General features: G+C 47.6%; 2 protein-coding genes across 7 annotated transcripts in view; one reads left to right on the top strand and one right to left on the bottom strand.

The window, feature by feature from the left end:
* The window catches only part of KCNJ9 (potassium inwardly rectifying channel subfamily J member 9), a 28,902-nt gene extending 24,854 nt beyond the window's left edge, over positions 1 to 4,048 (bottom strand). For 4 of the 5 annotated variants that reach the window (XM_078356069.1, XM_078356068.1, XM_078356072.1 and 1 more), the window contains exons 1-3: positions 3,887 to 4,048; positions 2,927 to 3,028; positions 1,678 to 1,791 (exon numbers count right to left, since the gene is read on the bottom strand). The gene's annotated coding sequence lies outside the window, so the exon portion shown is untranslated. The remainder of the gene's footprint in view (positions 1 to 1,677; positions 1,792 to 2,926; positions 3,029 to 3,886) is intronic. The other variant, XM_078356070.1, reaches the window with a different exon arrangement.
* KCNJ10 (potassium inwardly rectifying channel subfamily J member 10) overlaps positions 1 to 24,937 on the top strand; it is a 34,616-nt gene that overhangs the window by 3,702 nt on the left and 5,977 nt on the right. The gene's annotated exons all lie outside the window — the stretch shown is intronic.

Genomic DNA, 24,937 nt, shown 5'->3' with positions numbered 1-24,937 from the left:
ACCATTATAAAGGGTTTGGAATGGTGCCTAGTGTGTAAAAAGTGGAGTTTCGGGTCATAACGTTTCTCCCACTACTCTACCGTTTTCTACTCTGTCATCTTTCCTGGTTCCTGGGCTTTGTCCTAACCCTTCATTTTTTTTTGTTGTTGTTGTTTGTTTGTTTTAGATTCTGTCCTAGGTTTCTTTCTTCCCACCCTTCTGGAGTTTGGGAAGGTAGACGAATTATCAAGTAGTTTAAGATGAAGTTCCTCCCTTGATTCCAATAGGCTGGGCATCTCTTGAGGTGGGGTCTCCATACCCACAGCCCCTGCTTTCCACAAGTTTTTGCTGAGCAGATGTCTTGTCCTCAGATTCAACAAATGAGAACTGAGCTGTTGAGCTTTTGCCAAATCGTCTCTTTCTCCATTTTCAGCAACTTCTCTTTCGGCCAAAGACTTCTGCCAATCCCCACATCTCATCCGAGCTTTCATGGCCCTGCCTATCATTCTTCTCTTCTTCATCCCGCCTCTCCCTCTCCTGGCCCAGGTTTGTCCCCACAGCTTCTCTCAGGTTGATATGTCCTCTTCTTGTGTCTCCTGATGGGCCTGCTCGTCCCATCAGCCTAGATGCCCACAGCAGCCTCCTTAATGACCTCCCTGACCCCAGCCCCTCTCTTCTCGATTCCTTCCCCTTATCTTGTAATGAAATTATCACTGGAACGGTCATGATGAGCATCAGTTTTATCTTGCCCTTTCCCTACCCAGACATATCTGTTGCCATTGGATAAAGCTTTCCCAATCACAGTCTTCAAGAGACTTTTTGCCTTTCCGCATCTCCTCCAGCCCTACATTTTGCAGAACTACCTAGACCCCATTCCTGGGAAGCATATCCCAGGCAGTCTCTGAGCCAGGCTCCTCCCCATACTCTGGGCCCTCACAAAGGCCATTCCAAGTCTCACCCCTCCTGCTGACCTCCATTGTCCTGTTTCCCTCTCTGCTCTGCCATCTTGCTTGTCACTTGCGTCTGTGACTTGGCCCAGGGTTTTCCACGCATGGCGATGTTGGAGGAGACATCTTGTCTTCCTCATTAGCTGGGGAGTCCCTCTAGGACAGGGCTTGTACCTCTGTCAGATTGGCAAAGACATCTCTTCTCTCTCTGGACCCTCTGGCACCCAGCAAAGGGCCTGGCTCCTAAGACACAGAGTGGCTACTATCCAGTTTGACTCTAAGTAGGAAACAGTTCTGATTGCTTATTCTTGGGGAGGAGCCTGACTTTGGAGGTTTATGTGAGGATCCTGCAGCAGGGTGTGTATAGGATCCTATTATCTAATTCTATAGGAGACCTCAAGAGAAACCCCTCTCCTACCAACGGACCTATCCTGTAGGGGTGGCTTTACCCTAAGATTACAAGCAGTAGGCCCTAGAATCCCCAATTTATAGTCTTCTAAGCGTTGTTGCTCTGCCCACCCCCACACGCAAATGCAGGTATCTAGGCTCCAGAGAGCCTTTTTCCCCTTGCCAGGGTGGTCTGACTCCAGCCTGATGCTGGGCTTGTTAACAGCTCGTCTGGAGTGGAAAAAGGGGAGAAAGGTCAGAGTCTAGTCTGAGGCAGCCCCTTTGTCCTGAGCATACCTCTGAGCAGGGGCTTGCAAGGTGGGAGACATGTGGGGACATCTCCCAAGTCGGGTACAGGTCTGACCTCTTAGTGTTGCATTATCCTGGACCAGCCTTCTCAGCTCCACCTCTGATCCCAGTTCCAACTGTTAGAGCCAGGCACACTCCCTCTCCACGTGTCTAAACCTCCCAGTTGACCCTGTGATAAAAAAGATATGGGCAAACGGTAAGAGGGGAGGGTGAGTATGTTAGCGTCTAGAGCACTGGTTCTTAAACTTTTTGACCCCAGGACCTCTTTACATTCTAAAAAATTACTGAAGACTCCAAAGAGCTTTGGTTTGTGTGGGTTCTATCTATGAATATTTGCCGTGTTAGAAATGAACACTGGGACATGTGAAATATTATTAATTATTGCGTGTTAACAAAATGATGTATTTGTAATGAAAAGCAGCTGTATTTTCCAAAGGAAGGAAACAAAAAGTTAATAAGAAGACTGACATTATCCTATATTTTCAGAAATCTTTTATAACGTGTGGCTTAATAAAAGAGAGTTGGTTTCTCATCTGCTTCTGCATTCAGTATATTGTAATATCATATGTCATGTAGCTTCTGGAAAATTCCACTGAACACTGATATATTGAAAGTGAAAAGGGCAAATAATGTGTTGTTAGCGTTTTTATGAGGATAGGTTTGACTTTGTAGAGCCTCTCAGGAACCCCCAATGGTCCCTGGACCACACTTTGAGAACTGCTAGACTGGAGGAACCTCAGAAGACAGTTTCAAAAACCTGGGCCAATTTGAATCTCCTGGCTGATTTCCTTCAGCTGCCACAGTCTTTTGAATGTTCTCACTGGGGAGGTAGTATGGGGTACTGGTTCATCACCTAAGTTCTGCCTCCATTCTACAACTCACTAGCTATGTGGCCTCGGCCAAATTATTAATATCCCTGTGCTTCAGTTTTCTCAGCTATAAAATGCGTCTTTAAAATGCAACCACTTTTGGAGTTGTTGAAAATTAAATGGCATAATAGGAAAGGGCTCAGTGTAGTGCTCGATGCTGTGATCTCTCATTAAAATCCAGAGCCACGCCCCTGAATCCACCATGCGTGGTTCTGAAGGCAGGGAGCTGCAGGTGATCCAGCCAATGCTACACACAGGGGCTCAGCCCAGAGAGGGAAAGTGACTTGTGCAAGTTCCCAGAGAAGGTCGACAGCATTGGTAGGCCCTGAACCCAGGAGTTCTAAGGCCTAGCTCTGTCTCTGCTCTCCCCACCAGACTTCTTTTGTGGAGAGTGGAGGAGTAAGGTCCTGAGAGGGGGAAGGAAGCAGGTCTTACCTTTCTTTTCCCCAGCAATCTCAGGTGAGCCCAGGGCCAGAGCACTACAGTGGGAAGCCTTGAGGGCAGACTGCAGGGAGAACTTCCTGACATCGACAGCTACTGGAAAGAGGAGAAAGAAAGCTGGGAAGACATTCTCAAGCCCAGAGATTTTTCTGTCTTTCCTTGTGGGGAGCAGTTCTGCAAAGTGTCCCCGGCCTTCTCTTCTGGGGCTCCTGGGAAGTCTGTGATTGGGCGACCCTGCTTCTCATGAGCTGCTCAGTCCCGCTCACTGCCGTCCTCTCAGCTCTCCCACCACCCCAGACAGGGGAGCCTCCCCCCAGATCATGCCTTCACACCCTGTGCTTTGTGCTGTTCCAAGGCAACATGGTGTCTTGGAAAAGGCAGCTGGAGGTGCTGAGGGTGTTAATGAGGACAGGGGTGCCTGCTGGGGTTCCCTGGGCAGGAGAAGGGAAGCCTCTTCCCACAGACTGGAGAATGGGAGGAAGCAGATGGGGAGATAGACACATACTGGGAAGACCTAGTCCTGGCCCATTGGCCCTTCAGCTAAATTCCCCTGAGCTGGGCTTCCAGCTCCACCTCCACTAGTTCAGATTGAATTCCCGAAAGAGCACAGATGGGAGGGGACTTTGTTCCTAATCACTGCCCCTGCTTCCCCTGTAGTAGCTTCTTCAGCCTCCAGAATCACAACAGGTGGAGATTGCAAGGAACCCCCCAAGGAAGTAGAAGCCCCAAAACCCCAAACCCTGAGCACATAACACATGCCCTTTTTGCTGGGGTTGGAGGGCTCGCTGTGTATTACTCTGTTTTTCTTCTCCTGCCTACACACAATTCCTTTGCATAGATGGTCAAACTGAGGCAAAATATGGGAGGACTCAGACTGCCCACCCACTTCTTTCTAGAGCCTAGCTTGGGACCAAGGGGCCTGGCCTCCCACAGCCCCTCCCCCTCCACTCCTACCAGTCCTTGCAGCTTTTTCCATTTGGAAAGTTTGGAAAGTCCTTTCTGGCGAGTGGCAGGTTTGGGGGCCCTAGTCTAGTCTCCTCCTCTGTCTCCTGGGCAGTGGCCCCAGGGGAGCCCCTGTGGGCCAAGATCTCCTCAGTCTCAGTCCTGGCCCCCCCCACCCTCTACCAGCAGCCCCCAAGCTCCTGCCTCTGGGCTGTGGGACAGGGAGAGGGCTGAGGGGCTGGCTCTGCATACTAATGTCCTGCCCATTGTCAAAGCCCTTTTGTGCCAGGGAGCTCCATTGAGGCGGCTCCGGGGCGGGCACAATGGGGGCTCTGTCCCCTAGTTCCCCCAAACAGTCACCTGCTTTCAGAGCCTTCCCCCAGCCCCCCCCTTCGCCCCAGTGTCCGGAGGGCCCAGAGAGCACGGGGGAGTGGGCCCTGGGCCAGGGGGGATGGGCAGGAGGCGACCCCCCCAACTCTCTGGGCAGGCTGAGGAGATGGGCATTTGTCAGGGCAGGCTGCAGAGGGCACATAGAGGGGAGAGGCCTTAGGCTCACAGGGGCGAGGGCAGTCTGTGGAGGAGTTGGAATGCAGGTTCTATGCGGCGTGAGAAGGGGAAGGGGCACTCAGAGCCTGCCTACTCCTCAGTTCCATATGCTCAGCCTGGGCCTGTGGCTGCCACCTCTCCTCCTCCCACCACAGGACTCCCCGGGGCTCATATATGCAGAGACACACAGGCACACGCTCATCTATGCGGCTCCACACACGGCTCCCAACCCACACCCAAGCGGATGTGCCCAGACACAGCACACCGACCCCAGCATACAGACTGCAGGTCCCCACTACCATCCCCTGGCATATGCACCTGCACACCCACCCTCTCCCACTCCGCCCCTTTCCCTTTTGCACCCCGTCCACGGCCGACCGCAGGCATCTCAGCACCGTGTCCCTCCCCCCATGCCCTTGCCGCCCTCTGCTGCTCTGACACAGGTTATAACAAGTTTGCACTTGTTGTGACCTTAAGAATGTGGCCCTGGGGCTGAGAATGTCCCGCTGCCCCAGACCGCACCTGCTTATACGTTAACCATGGACACAGCCTCCACTGGACTCTGAGCACGGCGTCCATTCCCACCCCAACCATGGAGAGAGTTAGGTGGGCCAGGCCCCCCACCCCAGAGCTGAGTCAAGTACGTTGGACTGAGCTATATATGAATAACGAGAGCTCCACCTGGCCTTGCTGGCACAGGTCTGGTGTCACCATCTTTGCCTTCGCCCAGGGCACATAGGTATTTCCTAGCCCTTCCAGACCCTGGGAGATAGATGGAACAGTTATCATTTCCCAGCAAGGCTCCGAGAGGGGAGATGATGTGTCCAGGCAGCTGGTGGCAAGTCTGGGGCTAGAATGGAGGTCCCTTGCTTCTAGGTCTTTCTTTTTGTATTTTCTCTCCCCCAACAATTTGTCTCTTGGCTTCACTCAGATGACCCCACCCCCCAACTTATCTACAAATCTAGCAGAGCTGTCTTTTACTCACCTTTTTTGGGAAGGAGTGAGGGCATGGTGAGGGGAAGGGGTGGGGAAAAGAACGGGTCTAGGGACCTTAAGGGGGCTTGTGGGTCTGGAAAAAACCTCTGAGGGTCACCTTGACCCTTGCACTACCCCTAGGCAGAGTGAGCCTACCTCCTTTCATTTCCCACCCTCCTACAGGCCCCGCTCCTGCTATGAACCCTGGATCTCTGAAAAGTAACCCTATAGCCTTCTTAGCTAGGGTTTAGAGTTGGGGATCTCTATCAATCACAGGTCTTTTATGATGCCTAGCACTGGACTTCCCAGTTACTATCCTATGTTTGCACGAGGATCTGTAGGCTGTATCTGTGGTTCACCTGCTATTCTGGTCCAGAGCATCTTCTAGCAGTCAGGAGCAGATGCCCTGAAAAGGGAAGAGAGGAAGGCCCATCGGGATCCCAGAGACTTGAGGGCTGACTGCACAGTGGTGTGCTGGGGCCTGGGAGGGTGGATGGGGTCATGGCTGCAGAAACTCTGTTAGAGAACTAAGCTGATATGGGTTTGCTCATCAGCAAATATTATTGAGTGCTGATCGCCATGATCAAAATTTCATGGGAGAACCTCAGGGCCCTCCTACTCCTTCTCCCTGCCCCTTATCTAGAGTGCTTCTCCTTTGGCTACTGGATTCTCCATAAGCCACCCATCCATCTATCTTCCTTCGGGCAGGAACACGCCTTCCCCAGTCCTTATACTCTGGTGTGATTCTTTTGCCTCCAGATATCCCCTACTGGAGAAAAAAACTGTCCAAAGTACAACTTCAACTTTCCCTGCTGGGCTTGGGCAGTTAGTTACACAGGAGATGGAGGACAGTGAGACATCCACCTCTGAATCTAGTTCTGTATCTAGGCAGCATCCTCATGCCATCCCTACCCCATCCTCCTTTTTTTTTTTTTTGAGATGGAGTTTTGATCTTGTTGCCCAGGCTGGAGTGCAATGGAGCGACCTCGGCTCACCACAACCTCCACCTCCTGGGTTCAAGTGATTCTCCTGCCTCAGCCTCCTGAGTAGCTGGGATTACAGGCATGCACCACCATACTCGGCTAATTTTATAGTATTTTTAGTAGAGACGGGGTTTCTCCATGTTGGTCATGCTGGTCTCAAACCCGACCTCTGGTGATCCACCCATCTTGGCCTCCCAAGTGCTGGGATTACACGTGTGGGCCACCACACCCGGTCCCCATCCTCCTTATTAAGGGAGGAATGTGGATAGGGAATAAGTAAAAAGTTGAAAGGGGGCAGAGAGATTGCCTCCCAGAGTGATGCTGAGCTCCCTAGACTTCTCTGAGTGAGGGTTAGAGGCTGCTCTCCACACAGGGAACAGGAGCCCTGAGAAAGGAAGGGAGCTGAGAGGACACCTGTCAGGGAAAGAGGCTCAGTTTTCTGAATATGATTGACAGGTACAGTGTACCTCTGGTTCTCCAGCTCCATCAAGGTTACAAATAAGAAGAAATTGCTCAGATAGCAACAGGTAAACTTTAACTTAACTGGAAGAATTCCCTGGGCATAAGGTATTACAAGGCAAAGAGGAGGGGCAGAAAGAGGTGGAGAAATCATTGCCCTGGTGAGAAGGAAAAGCCCCCCTTTCACCTACTGAGCAGAGCTTGAGCGGCCTGGAAGATAGTTCCAATGACTGTGAGCGCCCTTACAAGGTTTTCAGGGGGCTCAGAGGAATCCCTTGATTATTTCCACAGACCCCACTAAGAGCATCGCTGAGTGTCTCCACCTTGTGAACCTCACCATTTGCTGCTTATTCCAACTCTTGTTGGGCCAGCTGCTGCAGGGGTGAGGAAGACCCTGAGACCTACTAGGTGGGAGGGAGGGCCAGATTGAAGATAGTGGGCTGTGGCTGGCGCTGGCTGGGGAAGAGTTTCTGTGGATAATGCTCCAAGGTTAGCTTCACAGAAACTGGCACCTTGGGACCCCAGGGTCAGGAAAAGAATCTTCTAGGAAGAGAGAAATTGAGATGAAGATCAAGACCAGGGTTATTGCTCTGATTCTGATGTAAAATAACATGAGCTACCAGCTAGCAGTGTAATCCTGGGAAAGTTACCCATCTTTCCTAGGTCTGGGCTTCCTCTTTAGTAAAATGCAGGGATTAAATGTGATGACTATGGCAGGCTTCCCCGCATGAATACTCTGTGACAGTCCAGTATCAAGTTGAGAAGCCCAGACCTCAAGCAGGTTTAAGCAGGCCTGGGTTTGACTTGAGTGCACCCCTCAGCCGTCCTTCTGGACAAGATAGCGAACCCTTCTGAGTCTAGTTTCGACCCATTCATCTGAGGGCAATGCTGCTGTCCTCCTAGGGAGACTAGGATGAAGCGTGGCATGAAGCACCCAGCACAATGCCTGGTACACCGGAAAGGCTACGGTAGGAAGTTCACGGTACCGTGGGAACACAGGGGGACGACAGCCCACGTTGCGGGTGGGGCCATCCAGAAAGGTTTTCCAGAGAAAGTGATAGCTATGCTGAGGCCTGAAGGAGGAGTATAAATTAAGCAAAGTAGGAGAGGAGGAGTGTTCGGCGGAAGAGGCCCCATTATTTGCTAAGAAAGGTTTGGTCTGTTGAAGGGCTGAGAGGTTTCGTGTGACTGGGGACATGGTGCGTGCATGAAGTGGGTGGGTACAGATAGGGAATACTGATGCAGAGACCAGCTCATAAAAGACTCTGTTCTACCAGTAATTCTAGGGGCTTCAGAGATAGGGTCCCTTCACTTCCTCTCCTCTTTTTCCTACTTTTCTTTCATCCTTTCTACCAAGACTCATTCCTCTTATCCTTGGTTACATGAACACAAGATAGCATTAGGCTCCCCCAGGAGGGCCTGGCCAGTGCAGGGAGAAGCTTTAAGTTCAGAGTTGTCTGCCTCTCTTCAAGTTTTGGCTTAGGCCTGAAGTTTTCTGCCTCTCTGCTTTCACACCATGAGAGAGGGATGTGCTTTCCACAGAAAAGTCTGAGTTTCCTTCACTGAGGCAGTCCTACTAAGCAATCTCACTGTGGGACTCAGTTTCCCCATCAAGTCCCTCTCATTGTAGAGAGTAGGGAGAGTGTTGACGGGGTGGGGCTGAGCACAGCCTGCAGAGAAGAGCTAGGGAAACTAGAGAGAAGACTGCCAGGGAGGCTGACTCAGTGCCCCCAAGTGTCCAAACATTGAAACTTCAATGGGAAATTCAGAGGAAGGACTTCAGAAGGATGAGCAGGTGGCATATGGAAAAGGGTCCTGAGGGAGGAGAAGTGATGTAGAATAGCAATCCTACAGGCTCTTTTAAATCAATAAATACCAGGCACTGAGAAAGACACAAAGATGAACAAAATACAAATTAAGAATCAGTCCAGAAAAGTTTCTCTGTTTGGGAGGGTGAGGATGGTCCTTCCTGGAAGGAGCAGAGCTGATGAAATAACCCTATAGGAGCAGGCCTTGGGGATGTTCTCACAATGGGGAGTGGTTCTTCTGCCTCCCCCACCCTGTCACTACCTTCTGGTCCCTCCACCAACTAGGCCCAAGCCTTCCCTCATTTCTAGTCAACGCCCTTCAAGTTCAAAGACAGGAAAGGGTATGGAGAAGGGCCCTTCAGCTGGGGTCTGGTGAGCCTCCCTCTCTTCTCTCAGGTGGAGAATCCTGTCTTGGCCCTGAGATCCTCAAAGAATAGGTCCCATCCTCCCCTCCCTAGTTTCTCAAACTCCGCTGGTAGATCAGGTGACAGCTCAGTGGACTTCACCCCAAAAACCTTATCTCCAGGGCCCTGGCCATTCTGGGCCTTAAGAAGGCTGCCAGCTCACTGACGTCCGTGAGGCTTGGGCAGACGAGAGGGTGAGGGGCTGAAGGACAGTAATTAAGGAACATGACTCTACTCAGCAGTCCTCAGCAAGCACTTGCCCATCTCTTGCCAGGCTGATGGGGTTTTGGAGGATTTCTAGGGAGGTTGGATGAAGAATAGTGGGTTGAAGGCCCCCTTCAATTCTGGGACTAGAGTAAATCCTACCCCGCAAATCACCTGGAGGAATGAGATATAAGGGATGGTTTAATTGAGCATGGGTGTGGAGACGCAACATGAGTGAAAAGCCCTCAGGATTTGGAGACATGGGTTCTGGCTTTGGCATTAAATAAATGTCAGCAAGTGACTTTATGTCTCTGAGCCTTAGTTTCTCTAATTCAGTAATATTTTTCATTCATCTGCAAAGTAGGATAATCATAATATCTTTATTTGCATAAGGGTCTTACAGATTTCATATGCTTTAAATCATGTAATCCTGACTGCATAAGGGAAGGTTTTATTGCATCCTTAGATGAGGAAGCTGAGCTCTAGAGAGATTAAGAGACTGACTGAAGTTCCCATAGCTAGTAAGTGGCACAGACAGGGTGGCAAATAGCAGGAAAGAAGAATACATAGGGACCTTTGTGACTCAGACATGCCAGGATAAAAAATAGGTTTCATTTGTTGTGCCAACTCCATTTGATTGAAAATGGCTCTCTGTATCACCATATTGAGGGTGATTCTGAGGCTCGGTCAGAAAAAAAGCACGGTAATAAATTAGTGTTATGTGGTAAGGGGTGGTGTGGTGATGAATGATGCTATATAGTGGACATTTCTAGCCCAGAATCACCCAGAAATTCTAATTCCTTCCTCTATACTAACCAATTAGGTTAAATTTAAAGGTACCAGTTTACAAAGGTGACCAAGAAACAGTCTGTGCCTTCGAAGAGCTCACAATCTCTAGAGAAGAACAAAGGATGAGGTGGCAAATGTCCCGGGAACATAGAGGGAGAGTCACTCTTTCTACCTGGGGTCACTGGGAAGGCTCCACAGTGGAGAGGGCATCAGGGCGAGGCCTTGAAGGAGGAAGAGGATTTGAAAGGGGAGAGAGTGGTCCGAAGCGGAGTCTGGGAGCAGGGAGAGGATGGTCTAGGTAGAGCGAGCTAGCTGCCTGAGCAAAGACATGGAGACAGGCAAGCAGAGCACAGGCTTTATTCCACGTGGCTAGAATACGGCTGCAGAGGGAAAACATTCCAGGGAAAGCTGTGAACAGTAAGGTGGAGTCAGACATTGAAGGATTTTGCCAAGAAGTTTGGATTTCATCACAAAAGCTGTGGGAACTTGTTGAAGAATTAAAAGTCAAGTGATAGGGTCAGAATGTGTGCACTGAGGCAGCGAAGGACGGAGGTGAGCACAGTGAGGTTGGGCACAGGAGGACCAGGGCACCATTGCAATGACTCAGGTGAATCATTGAGGGCAGCCTCAGTGGACATGAAGAGGAGTTGTGAAGGCGGAAATGCCGGACGTAGTTATCAATCGGATGAGGGGCAAGAGAGAAAGCAGGGGTAATTCTAAGGCTTGGACACCTAGTGGAGGGTAATTCTGTGAACAAAAAGGAAAAAAAAAGAGAGTCTCTTTTGAGGAGGGAGGACACTGAGTCTGAACATGTTAAAATTGGAATGCTCCAGATGGTGGGGGGCTGTAAGTACTTGGACACACAGGGCAGAGGTGACATGGAATCCATGGAGTGGGGTAAAGAGTTGAGGAAGATGGAGTCTGGTGTTCAGGGAGGAGCGCCAAGGGTGGATGGATTCCTGAGAAACACCAACATTTAAGGTGCAGAGGAGAGATTACAGCAAGAGAGATGATCAAAATAAACAGAGAGTTAGAGCGAGACCTGGAGAACATGATGGCGGAGAGCGACAGTGAGAACTGTGCACATGCGTAGCGCTTCACAACCCATGCAGCGTTCTGACACATACGGTCATGTGGAACTCCGGTCACCGCGGTATTATTAGGCCCTTTTTGCAGATAAGGGAAATAGAAACTCAGATGTTTAAGTGATTTGCCCCAAATCACAAAGCCTAGAAATGGCAGAGCTAGTAGTGGTTAATCAAGGTAGATAAAATCAGTGGATTCCCACCACCCCTCAGTAAAAGCTGAAAAAGAGTGTTAAGAACAGACAGATCAGTCATCAGTCTCAAGTGTGGCAGACACTGCTGGGGTCCAGGGCTGAGAAAACGCCCTCAGATTTAATGATGGGAAGGTCAGCTGTGACACTGGAGAGAGCTTCCTGCTTCCTGTTGCTTTAACTGCCCCCTGCCCCACCCCACCACCCAGGATGGCTGTGTGGAGCAAGATGGAGTTATTCTGAATTTGTACAACTGTTCTGTAGACTTCAAAACCCCATATCACAGCGGTGGTTGTTACTCTTATTTTTATTGTTATTAGGTATTGTTAGATTGAACCCTTTGGTATTGCCATAGGTAACCCATTTTTTAAACGGACAGTTTCGTAGAATTCAACCTAATAGTAAAAGGGGTAAGCCGGAGCGGGGGTAGGGGCCATGAGGTTATGAGACAGGCAACTTCGCAGGCAAGGGTGGCCCCAAGGGACTGGGGACCCGCACCCCCAGACGGTGGGGAGGCCAGTCTTCCTCATGGGATGGAGGAGAGTGGCACATCATCACGGCTGAAGCTTGAAATTTGCAGGAGTTCCCTTCCACCTCTACCATTTCCACACTTCCCATCTGCAACCTGGTCAGCTCCCTCTTCGGGGAAACTCTACAGAGACTAGGGGTGTGGGTGCACCCTTGTGAGGGGCTCTGCGTGAAAAAATACTTCTGATACCTAAACTAGGTTGATCTCCTCAACCAGTATCTTTGGAGATAAGTTGGGTATAGATTCTTCCCATGGGGAATCTCAGGGCCTAAGCCAGGTGATGACTGATTGGAGATCCAGGCGCAGCTGACACAGGAAGGAGGGTCCTGAACAGACTTCTTGTTTATCACCCTGACTCTCCCTTACCTAGCCCAGATCCTCTTGAGATTTCCCCCAGTGTCCTTGGGAACCTTTTCAGCATCTCTTGTCTTAGTGGTAACAATAGGATAGCAGTAGAGTAACAATAGCAAAAGGAGTTATTACTATAGATGCCATGGCTTCCAGCTGACTCTTAACACTGATACTAATTCTTCTGGCTCTTCAGTCAAGATGAGGAGGGATGAGTTAATGCCTCCCAGTAGATGTTCTTCTGAGATGAGGACCCAGATGGGGCCAGGCTGGAAGACTACTGGGACTGCTGGAGCTGGGGCTGAGGAGACAGTGGTACAGCCTCTGTCCTCAGTTGACCTCTGCCTAGTGCCAAGCTCCTCACAAAAGACCAACTCCTGTTGAGCCTTGCTGTTCCAGACAATGATTAACAGCAGATACTGGGATGGGGTGATGACTCAGGAGGGCATGAATAGGGGCGGTGTGGAAGGTTGACAGGGCAGGTGCATCAAAGAGGCAGCACCCACTTGCTGTAGGAACCAGGAAGTCCTCCTCCCTCTCCAGCCGGGGAAACAGGGTGTCCCTGAGATGCCATCCTCTGGGCAGTTCTCTACAGAACATTGCTCCCTTCTCACAGGGGACAGAAGGCGTGACTGGGGACTGAGGTGGAGGAGGGGGCAATGGTCCTAGTCAGCCCATATTGACAGGCAGGGGTGGTGTCTGAACACAGAACATCTGATGTGGCCCCATCTTTTGTCCCTCCCTCTCTTGACTGGAAAACACACAGGCAGGTCAGAAGGGCCATACAGAGGTTACAGACTCCCAGGAAATGCTTTGAAGGCTTTTATCCTTTCTTTTGATCAGACTATGAGAAGTTTCCAAACGTTGACACAAGGGAAGAAAAGCCTATTCTTCCGTGGGCCAGGGCCTCAGTGTCAGGCTGGGGCCAGAGGATGGGAGGGAAAGGGGGAAGGAGGCCAGGGAGTTGGAGACAGAGGCAACAGTGATTCAGCTGGAGAATCAGGCCCCTGGACACACACACGCTGCCCTCTTTTTCCCCACCTCAAGATTTGTGTGCATCTGGCTCTATTTCTATTTGTTTATTTTCCTTGGGGCAAGACAGGAGGGAGATGAATGAATAAAGACATCAAGTTTGAAAAGAACCCCAAATTCAGCTCCATTCTTCTTACAACCTTGAGGGCTTACATAACCCTGCAGTGCTTTTCTTCCTGCCCTTCCTCTCCTACCCCTCTCCTTCCTCTTCTCTTCCCCCACCCTCATTAAGAACACTTGGAAGCCCAGAAGTGCTTCTTTTTCATCCCAATGCAACTGATCTCCTTCTGAAGGACTCTAAGGTCTCTATTCGAGTTGGAACCGGTATCCAAAAAAGAGATGATATGGTTGGTGAGAAGAGGCTGAGGAGCTGTTTTCTCTCTCTACCAATGCCAGGGGGAGGAGTGGGAACAGACTTCCATGTGGGCAATGGGGGCTGGACATAGGGATTTACAGCAGGAAGTGACCTTAATTATCTTCTAACATAGCACTTCCCAGACGGACCTCGCAAGGTGTCTGGAAAGGCAGAGGAGAGGGAATTTGTGCCCTGGATGCTACAGGGATGAGCCATAAGTGGCCACACACTGGACATTTTTGAAATCTGTTTTTGTCTTAAGCCATTCAAAATTTTTGTTCTACTTCATTGTACATTGTTGGCATAATATTAAAATAATATTTTTCCTCCGATCTGAGCAAAATGGATAATTTCAGGAAATATACTAAATGTAGTCCCGTGGCTTTGGGTGCCTCCTGGCACATTCGTGTATGCCCTAGTTTGAGAATTGTGGAAATGATACCAACCCCTATTCGACAATGAAGGAAATACAGACCGAGAGGCTTAGAGGCTTGCCTGAGGTCACAGTTAGTCAATGGCAGAGTCGAGATGGGCACCCAAGTCTCTTGCTTCCCAGTCTAGAGTATGTGCCCCCAGGCAGTGCTGTCTCTTAGTTCTGAGCAGCTTTTACACATCCTTGAGCATTATTCTTTCACTCTCTCTCCAGAATGCTGGGCATGGGCAGATACCTAGCTCAAGTGTCTAAGATAAGTATGGGTGTGGAGGCCAGCCTAATCTCAAGTGCTGAGACATAGTGCTTGAAACCCCTCTACTGCATACAGGGCTCTCCCAATATGCAAGAGGAAGAAGAATAGGAGAGGAAGGGAAGGAAGGAAAGTACTGCAGGATTATCTAAGCCCTCAAGGTTGGAAGAAGAACAGAGCTGGATCTGGAGTTCTTGAGCATGGCAGACAGATAGTAGGACAGAGAGCAAGCTGAGTCCCTATTTCTATCTGCCTATTCATTTGTCTTTATCCAACAGTGATTGGTTCAGAAAGACCTTCAAACATAAGATAATTGGATTAATTAATAGCTATAGTGGGCACTGTTCCTATCTTCCTGGAATCCGCCTCGCTTTCTAATCTCATTTCCAGATCCGTAAATCAAAAGGCTTTTTTCTACAGGGAAGAAGCAGGGAGAAGAGAATAGGAGGCTTTAGGGTTTAGAATGTCTCTATTAATATGTACACATGGGCTGTGGGATACAGAAGGAGCATAGAAGGACACAGTGTGGTAAAGAATTTAAAGGCAAGAGTTATGATTAGATGGATAGCATACTATTCCCAGGATGAGCTACAAGAAGCAGGAGAAGCCATAAAGAGAAGAAGGGACAGTCAGAGAGATGTGTAGGCCATACCAAGGCAAAAAGAGAGGTGAAAAGGAGGACAGGGGTTGAGGAGACATTTTAGTGACAGCCAGGATGAAGTACGAGAGAGGACAAGCAGAGAATGACAAGTGATAGAGATGAGAAGACGGTTGGGAGGACACTCCACACGAAGGAAGTGGGGAGAGTATAGACGAGTCATGCAAAACTAGGAAAGAAACACCAGGATCAAGCAGCCATGAGGAAGGGCAGTGCCTCCAACCCTTGGACACATCCTGGGCATCACTGCCATGAGGAAGGGCAGTGCCTCCAACCCTTGGACACATCCTGGGCATCACTGCTGGTGAATTTTTCACACTCTTCTGGCTCCTGCTAACCTCCACTATGCTCAGGGTGTCATCTCTGCTTGTTGAGTGTGGGTTTTCTCAGGGAAGGCAAATAAACTATAGTATTAATTTGAAGTTATGGTGGAAAGGACTTTGGAATCCAGCCAGAAGGAGGCATAAACTTCAGCTCTGCTCCTGGTAAGTTGTGTCACCTTGGCTCTCTGAACCTCAGTGGTAATTACGAAGATAATAAGATTTGTTTTACAGAGTTGCAAAGATGAAATGGGAAGTGCTGGTCTAGAGTAGGCATTCAATACATGATAATTCCCCTCCGTCTCTCCTTCCATTTTCCTGAACCAAAATAGGAAGTGCTGGTCTAGAGTAGGCATTCAATACATGATAGTTCCCCTCCATCTCTCCTTCCATTTTCCTGAACCAAAATAGGAAGTGCTGGTCTAGAGTAGGCATTCAATACATGATAGTTCCCCTCCATCTCTCCTTCCATTTTCCTGAACCAAAATAGGAAGTGCTGGTCTAGAGTAGGCATTCAATACATGATAGTTCCCCTCCATCTCTCCATTTTCCTGAACCAAAATAGGAAGTGCTGGTCTAGAGTAGGCATTCAATACATGATAGTTCCCCTCCGTCTCTCCTTCCATTTTCCTGAACCAAAATAGGAAGTGCTGGTCTAGAGTAGGCATTCAATACATGAGAGTTCCCCTCGGTCTCTCCTTCCATTTTCCTGAACCAAACATTTGTAAGAGGAAACACTCCACAGTCAAAAAACAGAAATCATCTAGTGGCTCTAAGAAAGAATAACCAGCAGGCTAGGCCAGGCACGATGGCTCACTCCTGTAATCCCAGCACTTTGGGAGGCCGAGGCAGCTGGATCATGAGCTCAAGAGACCAAGACCATCCTGACCAACATGGTGAAACTCTCTCTCTACTAAAAATACAAAAATTAGCTGGGTGTAGTGGTGTATGCCTGTAGTCCCAGCTATTCAGGAAGCTGAGGCAGGAGAATTGCTTGAACCCGGGGAGGTTGCAGTGAGCTGAGATTGCGCCACTGCACGCCAGCCTGGGCAACAGAGGGAGACTCTGTCTCAAATAAAATAAATAAATAAAAAGAAAAAAGAAAGAATGACCAGCAGCCTAGAGCACCGTGGAAGAGACCAAGGCTCTGCATCTGACCCTCGCAGGAGCTTTCGGCCTGACCCTGGCCCTGCAGCTGACCATGAAGGAACACACAGGAAGCTGGCCACAAAGCAGGAGGGGGTGAGGGGTCAGAGCACGTGACCGTTTTTTCAGTGTATCCTATTAAGATCTTTCATGTGTGGAGTGTCAATTTGATTAGAGAACAACCAAAAAAAAAAAAAAAAAAGAAAGAAAGAAAGAAAAAACAAAGATCTTTCATGTGCTCCCAATGCTTCAACCTAAGTGAATGGCACCTTATTTCCTGGCTGGCCCTGGATTTCCTCATCTTTCCCAACCCTGATCCCTTGCCCTAGATGTCACTTTTCCCTTCACAAACTCTTCTTGCACTTATTTTCTACAGCGTTTATCACTTCCTGTCTGTTTTATGGTTGTCTCCTTTGTTAGATTGTAAGGTCTTCATGGAAAGAATCTACATCTGATCCATCTCTGTAATTCCAGTGCTTTGTTTAGAATTTGGTACTCAATAGTTGCTGGAAAAAAGGTTTACTGAGGCTGGGCATGGTGACTCATGCTTGTAATCTCAGCACTTAGGGAGGCCGAGGTTGGAGGATGGCTTGAGCCCAGGAGTTTGAGACAAGCCTGGGCAACATGGTGGGATCCCATCTCTACACCTCTACACACACACACACACACACACACACACACACACACACAAAATTAGCTGGGCGCCTGTAGTCCCAGCTACTCAGGAGGATGAGGTAGGAGAATCACTTGAGCTCAGGAGATTGACACAGCCGTGAGCTGTGATCACGCCACTGCACTCCAGCCTGGGTGACAACAACAACAATATAACAACAAAGTTTATTGTATAAATGAACAAAAACACAACTAAAACTAAATGTGGTGGGCAACATTAATACAGATGAAAACGTTTGTTTTTTGCATACCTATTAGTGTTGATAATTAGTTATCTGGGGTTTCCATGTATACGAGGAAAGAAAACATCATTAAAAAATAAAGAGAAGAAACAAACAAGAAGTGGGAATGAGAAGGCCTCAGAGTGAGAGGTGCTGGACTAGAGGTCCACCCATTCTACCTAGGACAAGAACTTCCACATCTCCTAGGCCCTGTGATGATGGAGTCAGTTAGATTGGCCCCTACGGCTGGAGTGGGTTAGGAGTCCCCTCCTACTCATTAATTTAATCATAAAATACTTCTTGAGGACTTACTATATATGTCATACATTGTGCTAATCTTTAGGATAACCAATGTGTGTGTGTGTGTGTGTGTGTGTGTGTGTGCGTGTGTGTGTATACATGTGTATATATATGTGTGTGTGTATAATGTTGGATTCTTCTTTCAATGACCTTATTTGTAGTAGAATACAAATGATGTGCCATGTACTAAGAGAGGTGCCATTACAGTATAGATGGATATAGATATACATATATGGAAACTCAGGAAAGGGAGGCATTAATTAAGGTTGTGGGAATCAGAGAAGGCTTCATGGAAGAGGGGTTATTTGAATTGAACTCTGAAAGATAAGACTTGGATAGGTAATGACAAGGAGGAAGGGGAGGCCAGGAAGGGAGAAGTGCCAGGGAGTGGGTGGTTTGCTTGCAGTATGCAGTATGCCATAGCAGAGAAGTGGCTAAAGGTAAGGCTGGAAAGCAGGTTCAGAAGCAGACTGTGGAAGGCCTTATATGCCAGCCTGGGTTTGGCCTGTCTTTGATGGATAATGGGGAGACATTAAATGTTTGCAGCTACAGGAGGAACTAAGACAATTATAGTATAATGAAAAGTGGATGCGTTTGGGAGACAGGACCTGAGCATGAATCCAATTCCACAGTTTACTGAGTCACGCCATCTCTCTGAGCCTCAGTTTCCACATTTGTAAAACAAGTATTATAATCTTAATATCTCATAGGAATGTCATGAGAATAAAATGTGAAAGTGCTTTCTTTTTTCCTTTTTTTTTTTTGAGACATGAGACAGAGTTTTGCTTTTGTTGCCCAGACTGGAGTGCAATGGTGTGATCTTGGCTCAGGGCAACCTCTGCCTCCCAGGTTCAAGCGATTCTCCTGCCTCAGCCTCCTGAGTATCTGGGATTACAGGCATGCGCCACCACGCCCAGATAATTTTGTATTTGTAATAGAGACGGGGTTCCTCCATGTTGGTCAGGCTGGTCTTGAACTCCCGACCTCAGATAATCCACCTGCCTTGGCCTCCCAAAGTGCTGGGATTACAGGTGTGAACCATCGTGCCTGGCTAAAAGTGCTTTCTAAAGTACTGGCTGATCAGAGGTGTATTAGGGAAGAGAAACCCAGGAGCAATGTAGGATGGATTTGAGGAGAGAAAGAACAGAGATATGAGATGAGTAGGAGGCTGATGCAGTGATTCAGCCACGAGCCATTAGGACCTGAAGTAAGACGATGGAATGGAGGGGAGGAGGCACAAATAATAAATCCACAGCACGTGGCATTAGATAAATGTTGAGTTGAGGAAAGAAGAGGGTTTGAGACGCTCCTGGCTTTGAGTGGGCAAATGGGTGGGATGATGGTGCCTTTAACTATTTTAGGAACCAAAGTGGAGCAGCAAGTAGGAGAAGAAAGGATTTGTTTACATTTGGAAATGAATGCATTTAGTATTCATATCCCGAAGCTCCTTTCAGTCGACTTGCTCCTGCAATGGGGAAAACAGATAAAGCACTTTCTCTGCGGGTGCAGCTTTTCCCTTCCCCCTGCACCTGCTGCCCCTGGGAGGGGGTTGAAACATCCTTTCTAGTCACCCAATTTAGCATAATCAACTCCAATGCTCTGTAGCAATACACAAAGCTCATTCTCTCCCCAACTCTCTGCAAACGAACAGCTGACCCAGAGGAGAGCAGGGACTGATATCTTGGGCTTTTATTTTCCTACCTTCTGAGAACAGGGTCGTAAGCATCTGTAGCATTAGCAAAGCCTGTGTAAACTTGGGTCCCCTTGTACTCTGAAGTGGCTCTGCCTGAAGGTCTGCGTGAACTAGTTGTGTCCTGTGAGGCAGATCAAGCAAGACTGCAGCCCTCATGGGGGCCTTGGCCTGCTCAGATCAGGCTTTCAGTCATTCCCTTACTCTTCCTTAACAAACGGTACTAGGCATGGGGGAAACAGATGAAAGGCAGAGTCTGTGGCCTTAAATTGAGAGCACATAGATGGTAAACAATGGTAAACCATCTCAAAGCACTATAATGCTTCAAAATAGGAATATGTACAAAAGGGCCAGGCACAGCGGATCACTCGAGTCCAAGAGTTCGAGACCAGCCTGGACAATAGGGCAAAACTCCGTCTCTCCTAAAAAATACAAAAATTAGCTGGCCATGTTGGCACATGCCTATAGTCCCAGCTACTTGGGAGGATGAGATGGGAGGACTGCTTGAGTCTGGGAGGCAGAGGTTGCAGCGAGCTGAGATTGCACCACTGCACACCTGCACTCCAGCCTGGGTGAGATCCCATCTGGAAAAAGAAAGAAAGAAAGAAAGAATATGTAGAAGAGCAAAATAGTAAAGTAAAGCCATTCTGGGATGGGAATGGGAGAGACAGAGATCCCATCTGGAAAAAGAAAGAAAGAAGAAAGAAAGAAAGAAAGGAAAGAAGAAAGAAAGAAAGAAAGAAAGAGAAAAGAAAGAAAGAAAGAGAAAAGAAAGAAAGAAAGAAAGAAAGAAAGAAAGAATATGTAGAAGAGCAAAATAGTAAAGTAAAGCCATTCTGGGATGGGAATGGGAGAGACAGAGATCCCATCTGGAAAAAGAAAGAAAGAAGAAAGAAAGAAAGAAAGGAAAGAAGAAAGAAAGAAAGAGAAAAGAAAGAAAGAAAGAAAGAAAGAAAGAAAGAAAGAAAGAAAGAAAGAAAGAGAAAGAAAGAAAGAAAGAAAGAAAGAAAATGTAGAAGAGCAAGAATAGTAAAGTAAAGCCATTCTGGGGTGGGAGGGAGAGACAGAGAAGATGAATTGTTTCTTCTGAGAGTCAGGGAAGGCGTCAAAGGGCGTAACTAACACTTGAGTTCTGAAATGAGGAGATCATCAGGTAGGCTCAGAGCAGGGCGGTGTGGAAGCAGGTCCAAAGGCAGACAGAAAGGATTAGGTACGGAGGCTCTTCGCTGGAGTTCAGGGGGTCTGTGAAAGATTGTCAAGGGCAAAGTCAAGAAGTAGGCAGAGATCAAATTGTGACTGCTGAGCTGAGAGGCTCGCAGTTTAACCTATAAGCTATGAGGAGCCGCAGATCAAGTTCTTGAGTGTCAAAAGAACAACAGTGTAAACTCAGTAAAGGCTCTGATAAATCTGTGGATTATCCTGGAAAACAAATGACTCTCAGGTAAAATAAATGAGTGCTCAGGCCAAGAAAAACAGCTCCAGGAAGAGTTTCCAGGGAGAGCAGTCAGTGGGAGTGGTATGTGCCGAGGGAACCTGCTGGTTATCACTGTAGCTATGACTGACTGGCTTTTGTTTCACGGAAAGAATCACTCGTTCAGTGCTTAGAGGAGAAAGAGGCGAATGTCTCTGTTTCTGTCTCTTTGGCCACTCAGAGGCTGGACTTCAGAATTCTGTCCCTGGTATTTGGCTGGCTGGGACTGTTTTGGGGAAATAGCACCCTCTGGAGGAAAGAGCATGTGTGTTTTGTGGGGGTGCCCTGGGGGTGGTGGGGCACGCAACAAATGATTTCCGGAGCTTTGGCTCCCTTCCTTCTTCAGGGGCCTGGCCAGCTTGGGGGTGGAGTGTAGCTAATTGTTTATCCGCTTCTGACTCTGGCCACCGCAGAGAACAAAGCTGCCTGGCTGTGGGAGGTGGCACAACAGCTGGGAGCAGCAGATAACAGCTGGAGGTGGCAGATATAAAGGCTGGCAACCTCAGGCACAACAGCTGGAGGTGGCAATCACAACAGCCAGAGGCAACAAAGAGGCTAGCAGTGGCTGAAATCTCCAGCACCCTTGAATCTAGAGCCTTAACCCTGGGACATGTGGTCTTACATACAGGGTACCGCAGTGGCAACTCCTGAGAGCATGAGGTCCACGAGAATGAACCTGGGATACACAAAAGCAGTTGCTACAATTAAAAAGTTCTGGACCCAGGAACTGGACGACTTGGATTCTTGTTCCAACTTTACCACTAATCTACTTGGGCAAAGCTTTCTGAGCCTTCGTTTCTATGGTATCTTTCCTACCTACCTCACGGTGTGAGGATCAAACTATATATTTTATAAACTTTAAAGTGATAAAGAATTATAGATTAATATTTTGGGAATGATAAGCAAGGCTTCTCTTGGGCCCTAAGAGCTTCCATTCTCCAAGATATATAGAATCTTCCTTCAACATGAAGAAAGCTAGGATTTCAGTTAAGGACCCCTGAATGTCACCACAGAAAGTGCAGGGGTAGAAGTGGGGCAGAGAAGGCAGACATCCTGACCCACCATGAGTATAGACAGAAGCTTCAAGACAAGTCTTTCAGTCTCCTATCTAAAGCTTTAATCTCCATAGGATTTCTGCAAAGTGCTCGTCCAAAGTGCTTTCCTGATTGTTACAATGCTCTTTATAATATCAATTTGCAATTTTTTTCCCTGAAGTATGAACTCACTGATTGTTCCTTTTGGAGCTCAAAGGACAAGTCCAAGCCTTTGATCACATGACAGCCCTTCAGACCAAATATTTGCACACATCCATTATATCCTTCCGATTGTCTCTTCTCCTGAATGAACTTCCCTGTTTCCTTCAGCCATTTCTCATGTGGTCTGGTTCTGAATCCTCTCATATCCTGAGTGTTCCCTGATGCTGGATATTGCAGATGTGGGATAAACAGAGCAGAGTACAATCAACTACTTTTTTATTCTAGAGACTTTAGTTCAATGAAGGTAGCTTAAGATTAGTTTGCTTTTTTGGCAATCAAAACACATGAATAACTCATATTGGATTATTTTCTGCTAATAAGTTTAATTTTTTTATATTGTACTGCTTGCTAAATCACCTCTCAGTCCAGAGCTTGCTCAGGTATTTTTGGACCCAAGTACATAATTGGGCACCTAACATTTTTACATTTTTGTTAGACTTGGTCTACTTTTTTTTTTTGAGATGGAGTCCTTTTGTTGCCCAGGCTGGAGTGCAGTGGCATGATCTCGGCTCACTGCAACCTCCACCTCATAGGTTAAGTGATTCTTCTGCCTCCGTCTCCCTTTCTGTAGCTGGGACTACAGGTGCACATCACCATGCCTGGCCAATTTTTGAATTTTTAGTAGAGATGGGGTTTCACCATATTGGCCAGGCTGGTCTCAAACTCCTGACCTCATGATCTGCCCGCCTCAGCCTCCCAAAGTGTTGAGATTACAGGTGTGAGCCACTGCACCTGGCCAGACTTGGCCTACTTATTTGATTCCTTTTGGATCATAATTCTGCCCCAGCTCTTGTGTTTGCTATCTGTCCCAGCTTTCTGTCAGGCTCATAATTGATGGCCATAGCATTCTATAGTTTTGAATGAAATTCATGTTGGCCGGGCGTGGTGGCTCAAGCCTGTAATCTCAACACTTTGGGACGCTGAGGCGGGCAGTCTCTACTAAAAATATAAAAATTAGCTGGGCATGGTGGCGCGTGCCTGTAGTCCCAGCTACTTGGGAGGCTGAGGCAGGAGAATTGCTTGAATCCGGGAGGCGGAGGTTGCAGTGAGCTGAGATTATGCCACTGCACTCCAGCCTGGCGTCTGGTGACAGAGTGAGACTCTGTCTTAAAAAAAAAAAAAAAAAAAAAAAAAGGAATTCATGTTAAGAAAATTGAATAGGGCAAGGCCAAAGGTGAAGCTCTCTGGTGTATGAATAGAAAATGAATTCCAGGCTATCATGGTCCACTCACCAGTACCACTGACTTTTAAAGTCACCTAATTAGATTAGCATTCTCTTCATTTTTTCTTTATCTGATCCCCAGGTCATAATGAGAGAACTTGTCAAAAATCTCCTGAAGTTTAGGTACACTTTCGCTGTTGTACTTCTTTGTCAATTTAGTAGCCTTATCATAGAAGAAAATTAGATTATTATTTCTGAGATAGGGTCTCACGCTGTTGCCCAGGCTGCAGTGCAGTGGCATGATTATAACTCACTGCAGCCTCCAACTCTTGGGCTCAATCGATCCTCCTGACTCAGCCGCCAAGTAGCTGGGACTACAGGTATATGCTACCATACCCAGCTAATTTTTAAAAATTTTTACTGAGATGGGGTCTTGCTGTTTCCCAGGATGGTTTTGAACTTCTGACCTCAAGCTATTCTCCTGCCTCAGCCTCCCAAAGTTCTCGGATTACAGGCATTAGCCACCACATTCAGCCAAAATTAGGTTATTTCAATGTGATTTGTTCTTAGTAAATCTACATTGGGTCCTACTGACAACTTCCTTTACCCCTAGCCTGCCCAGGTACTCATAATCTTAATAGTCCCTTCTAGAATCTTGCCTAGGATCAAGATCTTACCTGTTTGTCTGTAGTTTGTGAAAGGTACTTCATTTTTCTTTTTGAAAATTAAAACTATGTTCACTCATTTCCAATTTTACATCACTTCCTCTGTTCTATAATATTCCTCAAAATCTTTTACATTAGTTTACATCTCTTTTTTTCAAGAGTTTGAGGATCAAATGAGAAGGACTTCTAACGTGTGAATTCTAAAATGGTATGTAGATACAGGCAGTATGGTGGTTATGTTATTATTACTACTATTGAGTACTAAATAGGGCTTTGTTTGGGCTTGAAATACAAATTCTTCAAACTTCAGAGTTGCAGAGCTTTCTTTTTGTTCCAAAGCAGCCAAGGATACAGGGGAGTGAATGACATCCAGGTCAGGCTGAATAGTCTCTCGTGAACAGAAGTTCCAAATGGCCTGTGGACTAGTAAACTGGGCATTCTTGCTGCCTCTGAACATTCTCTGGGTTCTCATTCATTGGTGATCTCCAATTCAGTGCCTACCTGGTTGGGCATACAGTCGGGCCCAAATAATTTAAAGTTTTCCAGGGACAAGGCCATGGGGAAAATAGAGTAAGGAGCGGGGTGGGCAGTGTGAAGAATCATAAAATGCAATGATTCAGACTTCTTGGAATGGAGAATGTAATGAGCCTCTCCAAGAAGGGCCAAACTCCCCAGAGATCACCCTGCTTCTCTGCAGAAGATCTGGCTATCAGATCCAGAGTCAAGTGATTAAACTTCTCTCAGTGCTGGAAAAGTACAAGTTAGTGCTTGGGCAAGGGTGCCAGGCACCTTGTATTAAGTGAATTGTCTCCTATTTCAGTGCCTTGTCCCACTTATTGCTATCAGAACACATAGCAGTCCTGAAATTGAGCCTGTGCAGACATAGCTGTGAGTTAATATACACCCCTAGCTCTTCTACTTCACTCCGTCAAAACAATTTTGCCACCCACAATCTGGCATTTCTGCCAGTCCTTGAGAAAATGTCCCAGTGCTGCCAGGAGGTTTCAACATGTTGTTTCTCCTCCAGCACTGCTTATTTCTTTTTGTTCAAATCCCATCTGTACTCTTCCTGACACTGCCCTAGACTCTAACTCAGACCAAATTTGCCCAG

This window comes from Callithrix jacchus, chromosome 18, assembly GCF_049354715.1.
Source record: "Callithrix jacchus isolate 240 chromosome 18, calJac240_pri, whole genome shotgun sequence".
Lineage (NCBI taxonomy): Eukaryota > Metazoa > Chordata > Mammalia > Primates > Cebidae > Callithrix > Callithrix jacchus.
This window is presented reverse-complemented; position numbering and strand designations above follow the sequence as displayed.